The sequence below is a fragment of the Hippopotamus amphibius genome, chromosome 16, assembly GCF_030028045.1.
Source record: "Hippopotamus amphibius kiboko isolate mHipAmp2 chromosome 16, mHipAmp2.hap2, whole genome shotgun sequence".
In the NCBI taxonomy this organism is placed as follows: Eukaryota; Metazoa; Chordata; class Mammalia; order Artiodactyla; family Hippopotamidae; genus Hippopotamus; species Hippopotamus amphibius.
Genome location: NC_080201.1, coordinates 25,285,404 through 25,303,336, shown reverse-complemented (window position 1 = coordinate 25,303,336; position 17,933 = coordinate 25,285,404).

Here is a 17,933-nt window from a genome sequence, read left to right as displayed (position 1 = left end):
TGCTCAGCGAAGGTAGAAGACATTACAGGATAGAATGACAACAGTTCTCAAAGGCTAGTCTTATATAAAATGTGGGCATGATTCCATTATTTTGGGGAATCTCAAGAGTTCCACTTTGCCAATTATTTTTTCAACAAGTGCTTAATTGAGTGGTTAATATGTGTCAGCTGTATGTGTCTTATTAAATTCCTAACAGGGAAATTGTTCTTTAAAATTACATCTAAAGTCATTTAGTTATTCTTAAAATAAACCAGCAACAGTACTGAGAAACTATTGTAATGAATGACTCCACCTTTTATTTTAATATATTTAGCAATAGTATGATTTGAATCTTTCTCTCTGGTGACATTTAGAGTTGCATATCAATGAATCTAGTTAAATAAGATACTCGTAAAAATAAATATAAATAATAAAAATCCTTAAAATCTGTATGTCACTTATGTTGAATTAAATATTGGAATTTGATCTTTAAAATTTGTTTAACTTTGGGGAAGTATTTCTCTTTGATTCATTTCATTTTCTAAAAGTGTATGGAAGAAAATAATATAAAAGTGAGCAAAATTATTGGCCAAATGTCACAAACACCCAAATCCATCCATGAATCTGTCAGGACTTATAGATTGTAAGTGTGATAAAGCTCAACTCTTAGTGTTCTTGACTTTCATGACTTAGCATCTTGAAACAACACAGAGTAGATAATTCAATCAAGAATATGCTAAAGATGAATTGATGTCAAAAGGATTGCTTACCTCAAAAATATTTAATCAGTTTTCTGGCATGGGTTTAGCTACTTCCTTCATCTTGCAGAAATAGCACTCATTTTGAAAAACTGGTACAGGAAAAAGAGTGGTGATCATATCAGTTCTGTCTTATCTAGACTAAGGATTTTAAAATGTATTTCCAAAAATATGATTATTTAAAATTTTCATTTACTGTAAGATTTATTTAGAATATAATTACCAAATGGCTTAATACCTTTTCTCATATGGATTTCTTTTTGGAAAGAGAAGATATTTGTTTCTATGCTATAGAAAACTCACTCTTAATCAAATGTTGATTGTTTTGTCCGATTTCATCTTAGAAAAAAATAATATGTGTAAAACCTTATCAGTAGAAAGAAGATATTTAAAAGACAAAACAAGTTAATGTACTTCAGTGGTTGCAAAATGATGCACATAGACTGAAACTGACATAAAGGCACATTTGTTTCACCAGTTTCTTAGGGCTGCTGAAACAAAGTATCATAGACATAGACCGGGTGGCTTATAAACAAAAATCTGTTTCTCAAAATTCTGGAAATTGCAAGTCCAAGATCAGGGTGCCACAAGGTCAGCTCTGGTGAGAATCCTCTTCTAGGTTCTAGACTGTTGCTTTCTCTTTGTATCCTCATGTGTTAGAGAAAGAGCTAGAGACCTCTCTGGGCTTGCTTTTATAAGGACACTAATCTCATTTGTGAGGGTTCCATCCTCGTGACCTAATCACCTTCCAGGGGCCCCACCTCATAATGTCATTACATTAGGGCTTAGGATTGCAGCATGTATATTTAAGTCAGATAGAAATAGTCAGTCCATGGCAACCAGCAAATGTTTTTTAAGAAATGAATTTTGTTGACATTTAAAAACCTGGAGATTTCACGTAAAAATACGGAGATTTCTGTTTCTCTGAAAATCTTAGAACGTCTGGTAAAATTAGGTTTGTTGTGCGTTTCTCCACAACAATAGTCTGCTGGGACTGAGTAGCAGTCTCCTTTTTTAGTTAGGTGATTCTGGGCTGTACATTGTAATAGGCTACAAAGGTCTGAAAAATACCAATGCCTATTTCTAACCCCCAAAGACCTCAGTTAATTAGTCTGGAATCTGACCTGTTGAAAGGCACCCAGATGATTCTAATACACACCCAGGGCTAAGAATTTACAGTTTTAGATGGCAGATGATTTCTCCAGTTCTTTATTGTTCACTTGCCTTATTTACATTACTTGCCAAGTTCCTCTAAGTATGTGCATTTTCCAGACATGGTCTTTTAGCACATGAAAAGTGGCATCCCATACTTAAAATGTTGAAAAAGGAATAGGTAGTTTTTAAGGAGGTAATGGGGAGTGGCTAATCAGATGGAAAAAAACAAACAAAGAAGCACTAGGGAGTAAGCCCAAAGAGATGCTGTGGTAATTGGAGTTGGGCTGATGGGAATGTGATAAAAAAGAAAGTGTACCTTCATGCAGAGAAGTGGAAAGTACTCTGGACTTGGAATCCATTCACAAATCCATCACTACTTAGCTAACTGACCTCAGGAGGTTTTTCTATTCTTTTACTGGCTTTCATTTCCAAAATGCAAAATAAAGGTGTGTTAGCTTCCTGTGGCTGCTCTAACAAATTACCACAAACTTCGTGCTTCAAGCAACATAAATTTATTCTATCACGGTTTTTGTGTGTTGAAGTGTAAAATCAGTATCCCTGAACCAGAGTCAAGGCATCAGAAGGGTTGTACTTTCTCCAAGAACTCTAGGGAAGGATTAGTCCCTGGCCTCTTCCAGCTAAATCGGCTTGTGGCCACCTTACTCTTGTCTTCGCCTCTAAGTTCACATTGCCTTTCCTCTGTGTAAGTGTCCTCTCCTCTTCTGTCTGTGTGGTCTCCCTCTGCCTCTATTTTATAAGGAAACTTTTGATAACATTTAGGGCCCACCTGATAATTCAGGTTTTCTCATTTCAAGATCCTTAGCTTAATCACATCTGCAAAAACTCTTTCAAACATATAGTGACATTTATAGGTTCCAGGGATGAGGACCTTTTTGAGGAGTGAGTATTTTTTAGCCTATCACAAAAAGGATTGACTTAAAAGGGATCAGAGATTTTCAGACTGTTTTCCTCAGAGACCTTCCAAGGATTGCTTTGGAAGTTACTAGAAACAAGTAGGGGATCAGCCCTCCATTGCCACTACTTTGGTATCCCATTTGTGATAGTTAGTTTTATATGTCAGCTTGACTGGCCATGGGGTGTCCAAATTAAATGTTATTTCTGAGTGTGTCTGTGAGAATGTTTTCAGATGGTATTAGCATTTGAATCCGTGGACTCTGTGAGGTAGGTGGCCCTCCCTAGTGTGTGTGGGCATTGTCCAATCTATCAAGGGCCTGAATAGAACAAAAGGAAAAGGAAGAAGGAATTTGCCCTATTCTCCCTGCCTCACTGCATAGCCAGGAACATCTCATCTTTTCCTTCCCTTGCACTGGGATCATTGGTTCCTCTATTTGCAAGGCCTTTGTCTCAGACTGAATTACACCACTGGTTTTCCTGGCTCTTCAGATTGTGGAATTTCCAACCTTCATAATTATGTAAGCTAATTCCTCATAATATTATATATATATATATATATTATATATATATTCTCTCTCTTTTAATTCAATAATGTGCTTACCTGGATATAAAAACCTCTTGAGACTCAGGGAGCTCACCAGAGATGCTATAACTCTGTGATCATCAGTGTTAAGACTCAAACACACAGTTTTCTGATTCCCAAGCCTTAATAAACTTTCCATTAAAGCAAAGGTTGCTATGAAATATACACAAGGATGTATTAACCTGAGCAGATTCAGGGATATTCTTTTATGGAAAATAAAGTCCCTCTCTGGGGAAGAGACTCTGATTTTAAATGGTTGCAAAAAAACAACAAAAAACAAACAAACAAAAAACCCCCAAAATCCTTGTGGTTGTTAATCATAACAAGGTCAAAAGAACAAGAGTTCAAAGTCCAATTCAAATTCCATATTGTAAACTTTACTGTGAGCAGTAGCTTCTGTCATCAGTGATTTTTTTTTCACATTGCCATTTTTTCTACTCAAAGTAGTATTTTCTACATTTGTTCTTTAGGCCTTTTCAAATTATTTGCTTTCAGGGCAAATTTTCCCCAAGGGGAATGAGGATAATAACTACTCCTGTGGCCACAATGTTTTAAAAATAGAGAAATATTTGCTTCCTGGTTTCGATAACCACATTTGCTACCTGTGCCTCAGGTTGTTCTGATATTCGGAGAAAGGAGGTCGTGTTTAACAAGAGGTAGCTAAAAATGACACTCTTTTACTACTCTTTCTCCAACATGTCAAGATGGGAAAGCAGAGAAAAGGAGGAACAATCATAAGAAAGCCAAGGAACGCTCTTCTGAAGGCTCTACAGTGTTTCATGTTAACATCCACTCAGCAGACATGAGTACTTTGCGGACTTCCTGCCGTATGAGTTTCTGGAAGATTTTGACAGTTTCGGTGGCCAAAGAAAAATTGCTTTCCTGCAGGAGCCCTTCTAAAAGGAGCTCTTCAAAGTGAACCCGTTTACCACTTCTCTGTTAACCAGTCATTGAGTGCTAGATAGGTCCACATGCTGATGGGGCAGAAAATTCTAGCCTAAGATAGAAACATCACTCAGACTCCACAGAGAGGACTGGCAGCAGCTGTTTGTTAGGAACAGCCTGCTTACACTTCATTGAGTAAATTACAGGGAAGCAAGGACAAAGATGGTCCTCCTTGGATGTACCATCAACTTATGGTCTTGGCCTCTTGATTATAATGGTAGATGTTAACAGCAGAGTGATATTGATGTTTATTAGTCATTATACTAAAATTTTATACAGATTTTTTTCCTTCTTAAAATTATCTCAGGATGTAGATATTTTCTCATTTTTATAGAAAGGAACTGAGAAACAGAGAAGGCATGTAACTTATGCAAGATTATAGCAAGTGATGGTGAAGATGAAACAAAACCCAGTTCTGACTCTTCTCCTGTAAGCAAAAGAACATAAGAAAATAGCCTTTTAAGTCTCATATGAAATCATTATCAAGTTTCTACTCTATTGTCTCTTTATTGGTGGTGGTATTTGGTTTAGTTATAGTTTTAAATTGATTTCTTTATTTTTGACATATTTCCCTCCCCCTTTCATTTTGTACCCTTCCCAAAGGCTATAATATTTGACAGATTTTTGTGCATCCTTTCAGAAATGTCCTAAGCATGTACATGCATATATGTCATAAAATTTTTTACACAAATGGAAACGTATACATTTCTTAAATAATTTCCCAGAAGTCACACAGCTGAGACTTGCAAGCAGGAAAACGTAACACTCAAGTCTGTGTTTTCAACTACTATGTTAAACTATCATAAATAAAAATAAAAGGAGATAGCATATTGCATGTGACCCTTAGAATAATTGAGTCTAAGTAGCAGTAATTGCCTCCTCCCTTTTATGGATGAAGAATTTGAGATTGACGGTGGGGAAACAAACTCCTCAGGTCATACTCTAACACACAGTAGACCTGGAATACAGCCACACTTCTATGTAAACTCAAATACAACTGCATTGTGTGACATTCCACTCCTGATTGAAAAAAAAAGTTTTCTTTTATGTTTGCCTTCTTCCATCAAACAAAAATGAAAAGCATACAAACACCCTCTTATTTTTAAAGCCAACCTGCTTTGATTAAGAGTCTTAAAGATAGAAAACAAATTGATATTCTTAGTTTTTCTAGTAACACTTCATGTCTGTTGCTGTAATATTTAGTAGCAAATGCTGTTTTCCCTATCACATCCCTTATCGATGCTAAGAGACGAGATGGGAATGACAAACCACCTCAGGTACCTCTCCAAGCAACATATATCTTGAAGATTATAGACTAAGCTATATACAAAATCAATCTGTTTTTTTTTTCAGCATTGCTCTGTGGCTTTATCTTTTCTTGTAGAGATATTAATTGGGCCAAAGGGTCTCTGAGGAAATGGTTTAGTGGGACTTAAAACCTATCCACGAATATTTATTGAGTGCGTATTTTATAACATATTGCCTTGTGAACATCTTGCAGAATTCTTCCTGTGTTGCTACATTATTTGTATGTACTATAGATGGGAAGAGATTAACCTGAGAAATTTACTTTTTATTCTATCTACTGTGTTCCGTGGATACAGAGCTCAGTATTAGTGACTTTAAGAGCCCTATCGCTTGGTGGCAGGAAAGGAGAGAAGCAGTTCATGGAGAAGGGACATTAGAAGCAATGTTAAAAAAAAGGGGAAGAATAAAGTAATTTTCTCAAAATGAGGGTTTAGAAGACACTTGCTGTGTGCTTAATACCATCTATTTCCTTCATGTAAAGACCCATAAGCTTCTATGTCCATCCCATGCTGGGTGGGTGGAGCTTCAGGCTTGGAGCATGTGACCAGGCCAGGCATAACAGAGACCCAAATATTGCTGGCCACAGAAATTGATTTAGTGATTGATTGAGTCTAACAAAACTGGAATGAAACTCATGACTTTTGGAGAAAATAACAGAGAATTTTCTTTATGAGATGTTCTTTTCCCTGGGAGGATTTGAAGATCATGCTTTTGCAGTCATCTAAATACCATCTGCATCTGGAGAATAAAGTCAACATAAGGAAAAGAGGGAGAGTGATACACATGTGGATATAGAGCCATTCCGAATACCATCATCTGACGTCCCCAATCTAGTCCTAACCCTGAACTTTTTAACCAAATAGCCACTAAGTTTTTTGTTTTATTTCGTTTTATTTAGTTTAGGTTGATGTTCTGTCACTTGCAACTAACGTATTAGTAATTTATAGGGGGAGAACAATGATTAGAATGCAAATGCAGCAAGATGACCAATCCAGACCAGCGCTGGACAAGTTCCAAAAGATGATCTGAAGCACATTTTCAGAACTGCACTGTAAAAACAGAGTGAAGGTAGAGGTCAGGGAGGGAAGGTCCCTCCAGGAAACATCCTGGGGATGAAAGGTCAGCCTTAATATAATATTGACTCTGTATTGTTACCAGAAGAATTATTGGGTTTTAGAGGTGAGAAATTCTTGAATATTGCCTTTGGAATAGAAGGTAAGATCGTGAACGAGTTTCACACATACAGTTATCCAAGTGATGGTATAACTGCATGTGTGGAGAAAAATAGAGGGGTTGTGTTTTTGTTCCTAGAGTTGAAAGGGGAGGAAAGGGAAGGGAGAAGAATGGGTAAAAGGTTCTTTGAGGTTGGGCCTATCTGGAAAAGTGGCCAATAGAAATTTGCTGGTGGGCTAATTTATATCCTCACTGCTTGATATTTAGCTCAATCTTCTTGGTTGCGCTTTGCTAAAATCTCTTTCAATTTTACCCCAAATCATTACTCAGTCTGCTTTGCCAACAAATGCTTTGTGGAGAGGTCATTTCTCTTTATATTTGCCCCAAATTTATGCTTAGCTCCTTCCTCACATAGCAGAAGTCGAGAACGCAGAGGCAGATGGGGACATGGAGATTCTAATGTACCACAAAGAAGTTTTTGGCAATCCTTATCCATGAAATAAGATTTAAGCTAGGGTGATAGTCCTAGTTTTCCTGGGACAACTCTGGTTTGATTCTGTAGTCCTAGAAACTTAATAACAATGTCCCTTTTCACTTTTGCATTTGTTGCAGTTTGTAAAATAAATAATATGGACACCTAGATTTAAGCCCATCTTATTAGATTTCAAGAGGCTGAGAGGCGCCGCCTTTAAAAATCTCACATAAAAAATACTAAGCAGAATGCCTGGTACATAATAATTTTCTTGGCAATAATAATTGTGTGTGCTATTTTATCACTCAAATTCTCTAAGGTTCAAACTCATCGTTTGTCGGATGTGGGTAATAATGCTGCTGACCTTTTAGAATTAGGTCACTCCTCCAAAGACAGTTGCCTACTCAATTATACCCTGACTAGCACGTTCACACAGTCACTCACTAATACTCTCACTCTCTCATTCTCTTTTCACCAATTCAAACAATTATCAAGAGGCTACTCCATGTTTGGGAGAATCTTAGGGTATAGGGATAAAAAGATTGATCCAAAATAGTTCTTGCTTTCAAGCAATTCATGGTGTAAAGGGAAGGTAGATGAGTGGAGAAGTAAATTGAAATGTGTAGTGCAACAGATTTGCAGAACAGATGATAAAAGAAAGAATAGCATTGATTCCAAGATAAATTAAATATGTTTGGAGAAAAGTCAATATCAATATCAAGAACAAGAACACATATGTCATGGATAATTTCTTTTTCTTTTATAATTTAACCACAGCTTTCAATTTCACATGCTTATGTCAAAGATGGCATTGTTTCTGATGCTGATGTGAATCAATATTCCCTGGAGTATATTTTAAGTCATAACTAAAGACAGACTGTAACAAAAATAATAAACGTTTCATCCCCCACTTCTCTAGATTGAGCATTTATACACAGCACACACATGCACAACTAACCAAGGAAATTCAAGGTTGAGATCATGGGTCATGGAACATCTGGCTTTAATCAGCCGTGAGCCCATGGAAATTAGAAAAACACATTTTACGTGGTATATGAAAGAGTCTTTAAGTGATACATCAAAATAGGTAGTACACAGTGTTTACTTAATACATATTTAAATGAATGAATGAATGATGCAATCTTAAACATTGACTTAAGTGGCTTGTTGCTCTGTAATGACACAAATTTTATCAAACCTCTATCAGGTTACGTTTCATAATTTTTAAAGTGAGCATGTAAAGATATTTCTTGAAAGATCGGTGTGTGTGTGTGTGCGCAAGTGTGTGTGTACTGGCTGTGTACTGGATATGATTCCTGGGATAAAATATATCCTCCATAATTGGGAGCTATTGTGTAAGGTTAGCATTTTTCCTTTTTTTTTTTTTTTTTTAATAGAGAACTTAGAGATTCCAAAGATAGTGTGACATGGATACAGGCCAAAGTCTAAACTTTCCTTTGGTCCTGGTATTATATCAAATTTGGTTTATCAAAGAAATTGCGAAAGATTAATGTCATGGCCTAAAGCATTCAACTTTCTCTTAAAAGGGCTAGGCAGGGAAATGATTATTAATATGATACCCAGAAATCCAATGTTTTAAAAGATTCTTGACTTGGCTTCTGGCCATATCTCCTGCTCTACCCTTGTGCCTGTCCACTTTTCTCTTTGCCCTCTCTTCATAAATTGCTTCACACCTTTTCCCCTTGGTCCTTATAATTTCCTCTGGGTGGAATGGCCTTTCTATTTTCTTCTATTGAGATAAACACAAAACTCCTATTTGTCCTGTAAGATGCTGTAGAAACATTACTTCTACGAAGCCTCCTATAAATCTCTAGGGAGAGATAATCACTGTTTTGTGCCCAAATTGTCCCTTCAACTGCCCCTGCAATAGTCTGTAGTTTATAATCTTCTAGGTTCTTGCATGTTCTACTAATAGTGAACTTTTGAAAGGTAGTAAATGTTTCTCAAAGTTGACTCAATCCTTTTTAATCAAATGCGCTTCAGATTTGTCATATCAAAACTTTTAAACAATTTATATTCTGAATTCAACACTGCACATTCAAAATCTTGATTAATGCAAGTGAGTAAGTGAATGAATGGTCACCATTGTAATAAAAACATCTGTTGAAAGTGTTGTGATATAATCATTATATCTACTATTTTCTACTAAATTCTAAATGCTGTTAATTATAAGAAGCACCATTATTTTATACACCAATATAAAGAAATACATTGCCAATTATACTCTAACCATGCTTTCTTATCACTTAGAATAATTTTAATAAACTACTATAGAAATCTATTGTAGACTTTTGTCAATTTTTTGTACTTATCATCTGTGTGTGTGTGTGGTTGTGGGGGAGGGAGCATGCAAAATTAAGGTATATAGAAAGAATTCTAATATTCAGAGACAGGCCTTTTGAAGTTTTTTTTGAGAATTTATTTAGGGTTGTTAATGTTCATTTTTTATCATTTGGTATCATCTTTTGTGCAGTCAAAAGTGCTGATGATGTCATACTTTCTGAAAGGGGGCTCTTCTAGTAACTCTGAGATTTGCCCCCAAGCTGCTGACATTAACTTTGTATTTTTAAAAAATTGAAGTGAAATTCACATAACATAAAATTAACCATTTTAAAATATCTGGTCAGTGACATTAAATACATTCACAGCACTGCACCACCACTTCTATCTAATTCTAAAACAAAGTCATATCCATCGAGCAGTCACTCTTCAGCTCCATCTACTTTTTCTGGGTAATCCCTATACAGGGAACCATACAGTGTGTAACTTTTTGTGTCCGCCATCTTTCAGTTGGACAAATGTTTTCCAAGTATCGTGGCATGTATTAGTGCTTCATTCCTTTGCATGGCTGAATAATATTCCATTTAATGTTCAGATCATAATTTATTCATTGCTTAATGGATATTTGGGTCATTTTTACCTTTTGGCTATTTCACTTATGAATAGTGCTGCTATAAACATATGTGGAGAAGTATCTAAATATTTGAATAATTGTTTCTAGTTCTTTTAGGTAGGAGTGGAATTCCTGGGTCATGGTAATTTTATGTTTAGTTTTGGGGGGTACTATGGAACTATTTTCATCTGTGACTGCACCATTTTAGATTCCACCAGCAATGTATGAGTGTTCAAGTTTCTCCACATCCTTGCCAATACTTGTTTTTTGTTTTGTTTTGTTTTGTTTTTTTCAATTATAGCCATCTTAGTGAGTGTGAAGTGATATCTTATTGTGGTTTTGATTTGCATTTCCCTAATGACTCATGATATAGAACATCTTTTCATGTACTTATTGAGCATTTTTATGTCTTCTTTGGAGGAATCTCTATTCACGTCTCGTGCCCATTTTAAAATTCTATTGTTTGCTTTTTTGTTATTGAGTTGTGCTGTTTATGTATTCTGGATTACACACTTTTATCAGATATATGATTTGCAACTATTTCTCCCATTCTGTAGGTTGTCTTTCTAATTTCTTGATAATTTTCTTTGATGCTCAAATATTTTTAATTTAATGAAGTACAATTTATCTTTTTTATCTTATTGCTCATTCTTTTGGTGTCATATCTAAGAAGAATTCATTACAAAAATCCAAGATTTACCACTGTGTTTTCTTCTAAGAATTTATGGTTTTATATTTATGATATTGATCCATTTTGAGTTAATTTTTGTATTTGAAGTGAGGTAGAGATCCAGCTTTATTCTTTTGGACGTGACTGTCCAGTTACTCCAGCACCACTCGTTGAAAATACTATTCTTCTCCCATTAAATGGTCTTGGTATTCTTGTTGAAATCAGTTTTCCATAAATGTACTCATTTATGGCTGGACTCTCAATTCTTTTCCATTGATTTATATGTCAATCCTTATGCTAGGACAACACTATTTTGATTACTGTTATTTTGCAGTAAGTTTCGAAATTGAGACGTATAAGTCTTCCACTTTGGTCTTCTTTTTCAGTATTGTTTTGTCTATCCAGTACTCCCCTATAATTCCATATGGAGTTGAGGACTGACTTTAATATTTCTGCAAAAAAAAAAAAAAAAAAGGTGGACTTGTGACAGAGATTGTATTGACTCTTTGGATCACTTTAGGTAGTATTGCCATCTTAACAATAGTAAGTCTTTCAACTCATAAACATGTGATGGGTTTGTTTGTTTGTTTGTTTGTGTAATTATATCTCCCTTAAGTTCTTTTAGCAATGTTTTATAGGTTTTATAGGTTTTATAGGTCTTTCACCGCCTAGGTTAAATTTATTCCTCAGCATTTTATATTTTGTTATAAATGTGTTATTTTAAATGGAATTGTTTTCTTAATGTCCTTTTCAGTATAGAAGCACAGCTGGCTTTTGCATAATGATTTTGTACCCTGAAAGTTTGCTGAATTGATTTATTAGCTTTAAAATTTTGTGTGTGTGTGCATGAGTACATATTATTTGGGATTTTCTCTATATATGATCATGTCAATTACAAAAAAAAAAAATAGTCTTTCCTCTTTTCCCATGTGGATACCTTTTATTTCTTTTTCTTGCCTAATTGCTTTTAGCTGAAGGCTAGAATTTCCAGTACACGGTTGAAAAGTAGTAGTGAAAGTGGGACTCTCTGTTTTGTTCTTGATAATAGGGAAATCGTTCAGATTTCACCATTAAATATGATATTAGCTTTGGATATTTCCGAAAAGCTCCTTATCAGTTTGAGGAAGTCTATTTTTATTCCTAGATTATTGAGCATTCTTATTATGAAAATGTGATGAATTTTGTCAAATGGCCTTTCTGTGTCAATTAAGATAATGATAATGTGTATTTTTTCCTCTGTTCTATTTAAGCACTGTATTACATTGATCAAGGGTTTCTCTGTTTATTTTGTTTGTTTTTTTTAATGTTGAAACACCATTGCATTTTTGGGGGGATAATCCCACTTAGTCATGGTATAAAATCCTTTTAATATACTGTTTTATTCAGTGTGCTATTATTTTTTTTAAGAACTTTTATTGAGATACACTCAACAGACAATAAACAACATATATTTAGAGTGTACAATTTGGTATCCCAATCTCCCAGTTCATCCCCCCCCAACCCTCCCCACTTTCCCCACTTGGTGTCCATGTGTTTGTTCTCTACATCTGTGTCTCTATTTCTGCCTTGCATTTTCTCTTTCATAGTTGTTAGCATTTGCCTTATATATTGCGGTGCTCCTATATTGGGTGCATATATATTTATGATTGTTATCTCCTCTTCTTGGATAGATCCCTTGATCTTTATGTAATGTCCTTTCTTGTCTCTTGTAACATTTTTTATTTTAAAGTCTGTTTTATCTGATGTGACAATTGCTACTCCAGCTTTCTTTTGATTTTCATTTACATGGAATATCTTTTCCATCCCCTCACTTTCCGTCTGTATGTGTCCCTAGGTCTGAAGTGGGTCTCTTGTAGACAGCATATATATGGGTCTTGTTTTGGTATCCATTCAGCCAGTCATTGTCTTTTGGTTAGGGCATTTAGTCCACTTACATTCAAAGTAATTATTGATATGTATGTTCCTATTACGATTTTCTTAATTGTTTTGTGTTTGTTTTTGTAGGTCCTTCTCTTCTCTTCTGTTTCCCGCTTAGAGAAGTTCCTTTAGCATTTGTTGTAGGGCTGGTTTGGTGGTGCTGAATTCTCTTAGCTGTTGCTTGTCTGTAAAGCTTTTGATTTCTCCATCAAATCTGAATGAGATCCTTGCTGGGTAGAGTATTCTTGGATGTAGGTTCTTCCCTTTCATCACTTGAAATATATCATGCCACTCCCTTCTGGCTTGCAGAGTTTCTGCTGAGAAATCAGCTGTTACCCTGATGGGAGTTCCGTTGTATGTTATTTGTCGTTTTTCCCTTGTTGCTTTTAATAACTTTTCCCTGTCTTTAATTTTTGTCATTTTGACTACTATATGTCTTGGCGTGTTTCTCCTTGGGTTTCTCCTGCCTGGGACTCTCTGCGCTTCCTGGACTTGGGTAGCTATTTCCTTTCCCATGTTAGGGAAGTTTTCAACTATAATCTCTTCCAGTATTTTCTCAGGTCCTTTCCCTCTCTCGTCTCCTTCTGGGACTCCTGTGATGCCAATGTTAGCACCTTTAACATTGTCCCAGAGGTCTCTTAGGCTGTCTTCGGTTCTTTTCATTCTTTTTTCCTTATTCTTTTCCACATCAGTGATTTTCACCATTCTGTCTTCCAGGTCACTTATTCTCCCTGCCTCAGTTAACCTGCTATTGGTTCCTTCTAGTGTATTTTTCATTTCCGTTATTGTGTTGCATATCTCTGTTTGTTTGCTCTTTAATTCTTCTAGGTCTTTGGTAAACTTTCTGATCTTTGCATCCAGTCTTTTTTCAAAGTCCTGGATCATCTTCATTATCATTATTCTGAATTCTTTTTCTGGAAGTATGCCTATCTCTTCTTCATTTAGTTGTTTTTCTGGGGTTTTATCCTGTCCCTTCATCTGGTACAAAGTCCTCTGCTTTTTCATTTTCTCTATCTTTCTGTGGCTGTGGTTTTCAGTTCCACAAGACAAAATTCTGCTGATACTGCTTAATACTGCTGTCTGCCCTCTTGTGGAGGAAGCTATCTAGGAGCCAGTGTGCTATTATTTTTTGAGGAATTTTGCATCTATAGTAGCTATATTGGTCTGCTTTTTCCTATTTTTTGACATTTTGATTGGCCTTGATATAAGGATAATGTTGGCTTCACAGAATGCATTAAGTAATGCGCTCTCTCATTCTATTTTTATATTAGTTTCAGATGGATTGATGTTCATGCTTAATTAAATATTTGTTGGAATTTATCTGTGAAGTCACCTGATCCTAGACTTGTCTTCATTGGGAGTTTTTGGATTACTGATTCAATCTCCTTACTTGTTACACATCTATTTAGATGCTCTACTTCTTGTGTCACTTTTGGTAATTTGCGTGTTTTTAGGAATTTGTTCATTTTATCTAGTTTATCTCTTTTTTTTTACATGTAGAATTGTTTATAGCATTCTTTTATGATTCTTTTTTCTTTCTGTAAGGTAATAAAATTATTTATTTTAAGTAATTTATCCACATTTAATTCAGATTTTAGTTATTTTCAACATTTCTCTTTTTTTCTTAGTCAGTCTAGTGAAAGGTTGGTAATTTTGTTAATATTTTTAAAGAACCAACTTTTGGTTAATTGTTTCTTTGTATTATTTTTCCTGTTTAATTTATTTTTGCTCTAGTCATTATTTCCTTTCTTCTAGATTTGGCTTTAATTTGCTCTTCTTTTTCCTACTTCCTTAAGGTGTAAAGTTAGATTATTGATTTGAGATCTTTTTTTTTTCTTTTTAAATGTAAGTATTTACAGCTGTAAATTTACATCTGAGTTCATTGCTTTCCATACATTTTGGTATCTTGTGTTTTTATTTTCATTCATCTCCAAGTATCTTTAATTTTCCATTTCTTTTTCTTTGACCCATTGTTTGACTGCCTTGTTTAATTTGCATATATCTGTGAATTTTCCAGTTTTCCTTCTGTTACTGATTTCTAAGTTCATTCCCTTATGGTAAAAGAAGATATTTTTCATGATTTCAATTTTTACAAATTTATTTAGACTTCTTAGGTGGTCTGACATATTGTCTATCTTAGTGACTATTCCCTGTGTACCTGGCCACTTCAGAAGAATATGTCTTCTGTTGTTTGAGGGTGGAGCATTCTATATATGTTAGGTTTTGTTGGTTTATATTGTTGTTCAACTCCTCTACTTCCTTGTTGGCCTTTTGGGAAGATAGTCTAATTATTACTCAAAGTGGATTACTGACGTATACAGCTACTAATGTAGACCTCTTTCTCTTTTTAATTCTTTCAATGTTTTCTTTATGTGTTTTGGGCTTTTTTATTTGGTTTAAACGTTTATAATTGTTTTGCCTTCTTAATGAATAGACCCTTTTATCAATATACAGTGACCCTCTTTGTCCCTTAAACCATTTTTTTATGTATAATTCTATTTTGTATTCTATTTTGTATTAGTATAGCCATTCCAGTTCTCTTTTGGTTACTATTTGCATAAAATAGTCTATTTCATCCTTTCACTTTTGGCCTATTTGTGTTTTTGGATGTGAGTTTCTTGAAGACAGCATATAGTTGTATCATACTTTTTTTTATCCATTCTGTGTTGTGTAAATTGTGAGTCAGTCCATTTGCATTAATACTGGTTTCTAATGAAGGAGTTACTACTGGCACTTTGCTATTTGATTTCTATGTCTTTTGTCAGTTTCCATTTCTTAATTCAATACTGCTTTCTTTTTAAAACTATTTTTCATAATGTATTTTTTTGGTTTCCTCCTCATATATTTTTCTGTCTATCTTTTAGTTATTTTCTTTGTAGTTACTGTGGGATTAAAATAACATCCTGAATTTCTAGCAGTTTAGTCTGTGTTGATATAAACTTAGCTTCAATAGAATACAAAATCTTTCCTATACAGCTGTGCTCCCATTTTATATTATGTGTCACAAGTTATATTTTTATATGGTGTGTGCTCATTAAAATATTTTATAGTTATTGATTTTTTGCATTTGGCTTTAAAATCATATGGGAAACAAAAAGAGAAGTTAAAACCTCCCCACATCCCCAAATAATAATGGCTTTTATATTTTCCTATATGCTCATTTTTACCAGAGTTCTTTATTTCTTCATGTGGCTTCTAGTCATGTCAGCATGACGGACACCTTTTAACATTTCTTGTAGGGAAGGACTACTGTTCAAGACCTGCCTCAGATTTTGTTTATCTGGCAATGTGTTTACCTATTTTACAAGGTTAATTTTGTCAGTTACAGAATTCTTGCTTGATTATTTTTTTTTTCAGGGCTTTAAATTTGTCTTCCCACTGCCTTCTGTCTTCGAAGGTTTCTGATTAGAAATTGATTGTTAATCTTAATTAAGATCCATTTTATGTGAGGAGTTGGCTCTGTCTTGTTACTTTCAGGATTTTCTTTGTCTTTGGCTCTCAGGAGTTTGTTTATAATATGTCTTGGTGTGGATCCTTTCAGTTTATCTGTTGTCCTTTGAGCTTCTTGAATGTGTAGGTTCATGTATTTAATCAAATTGGAAAATTTTCTTCCATTATGTCTTTACATAGTCTTTCTATTCCTTTTTCTCTCTCTTCTTCTGGAAGTTCCATAATGCATACATTGTTACACTTGGTGGTGTCTGACAGGTACCCAAGGCTCTGTGCATTTTTCTTTGTTTTCTTTTTTCCTTCTTGCTTCTCAGACAGATATTAATTGTCTGTCTTCAAATTTGCAGATTCTTCTGCTTGCTCAAATTGCTGTTGAATCACTCTGATAAATTTTTCATTTCAGCTATTGGCTTTTCATCTTCAGAATTTTTATTTTGTTCTTTTTAATAATATCTATGTCTTTTGATATTCTCTATTTCTTTATATATATTTTCTCCTGGTTTCCTTTAGTTCTTTTCTCATGGTTTCCATTAGCTCTTTGAGCATATTTAAGACATATGATTTAAGTATTTCTTTAGTAAGTCCAATGTCTGGGCTTCCTCAGAGTTGGCTTCCATCCAGTCTTTTTTTTCCCTTGTGACTAGGCCATCCTTTCCTTTTCTCTTTGTATACTTTGTAACTTTGGTTGAAAACTGGAAAATTTAAATATTATTATGTGATAAATCTGGAAATCAAATTCTCCTCCTATTCTCCCCAGATTTTTCTGTTGTTGCCTGTTAAGGGTTGTAGCCATCCATTTGTTTAGTAACCTTTCCAAACCTTTTTTTTTTCTTTTTGCACACATGTGTGCTTGTCATGTGTGGTCACCAAAATCTCTGTTCTATTATTTCAGTGGTCCCCAGTGACCTAACAGATTTCCTGAAACTTGGAGTCAAGAAAAAAGAAAAATACTATCTTGGTCTCTGTATATTAGCTCTGAGCTGGGATACCGACTCTGACTTAACATTTACCTCCAGCTTGCACAGACCTCAAAGATCAACCAAGAGGTCAAGCTTAGGGTCCTCTCACCACTTTTCTGAGCACATGTCTGGCTCTGAGCACCCAGTTATACTCAATATCCCATAAAAGCACGCCCCCTTTCCCAAGTATTTCCCTCCTCAGGCTTCTCCTTCCCAGAATTTTCAGTCTGTTTCTTGCCTTCCATGCCACCCACCCATATGTTGTCCTTTGCCCTAGGCAGTTATAAGTGATATATGTCTTTAAATGTTTTGATAGACATCAGTCTGAGAAGCGGCTTCCACCGAAGGAGGGCAAAGCAAAGGAACTATGCTGGTCCCTTAGGTAGTCACCAGACAAGTCAAAATGCATAGGCATGGTATTTTGATAACAAGGTTCATATTTCACCTTTTGGCACCTGCAAATTGCGTCAGGAATGCAATCCACCATTCCTATGGACACTGTTGAGTTGGGGAAGGGAGGTAAGAAGCAAGGAAGTAAAATAACTACATCACTTTTCAACTAAAATTTAGCAACCTCTCTCTTCATTAAACACATCCTTGGCTGCTGTAAGTTTTTTGCTTAGATTCCAGAGTTTCCAAAAATATTGATTCTATCCGTGTTTGTCAGTGCAATGGTTGCTTCACTGAAGGGAGCAAGCCTTTAAGGTTCTTACTTAAACATTTTCTGTGACATTT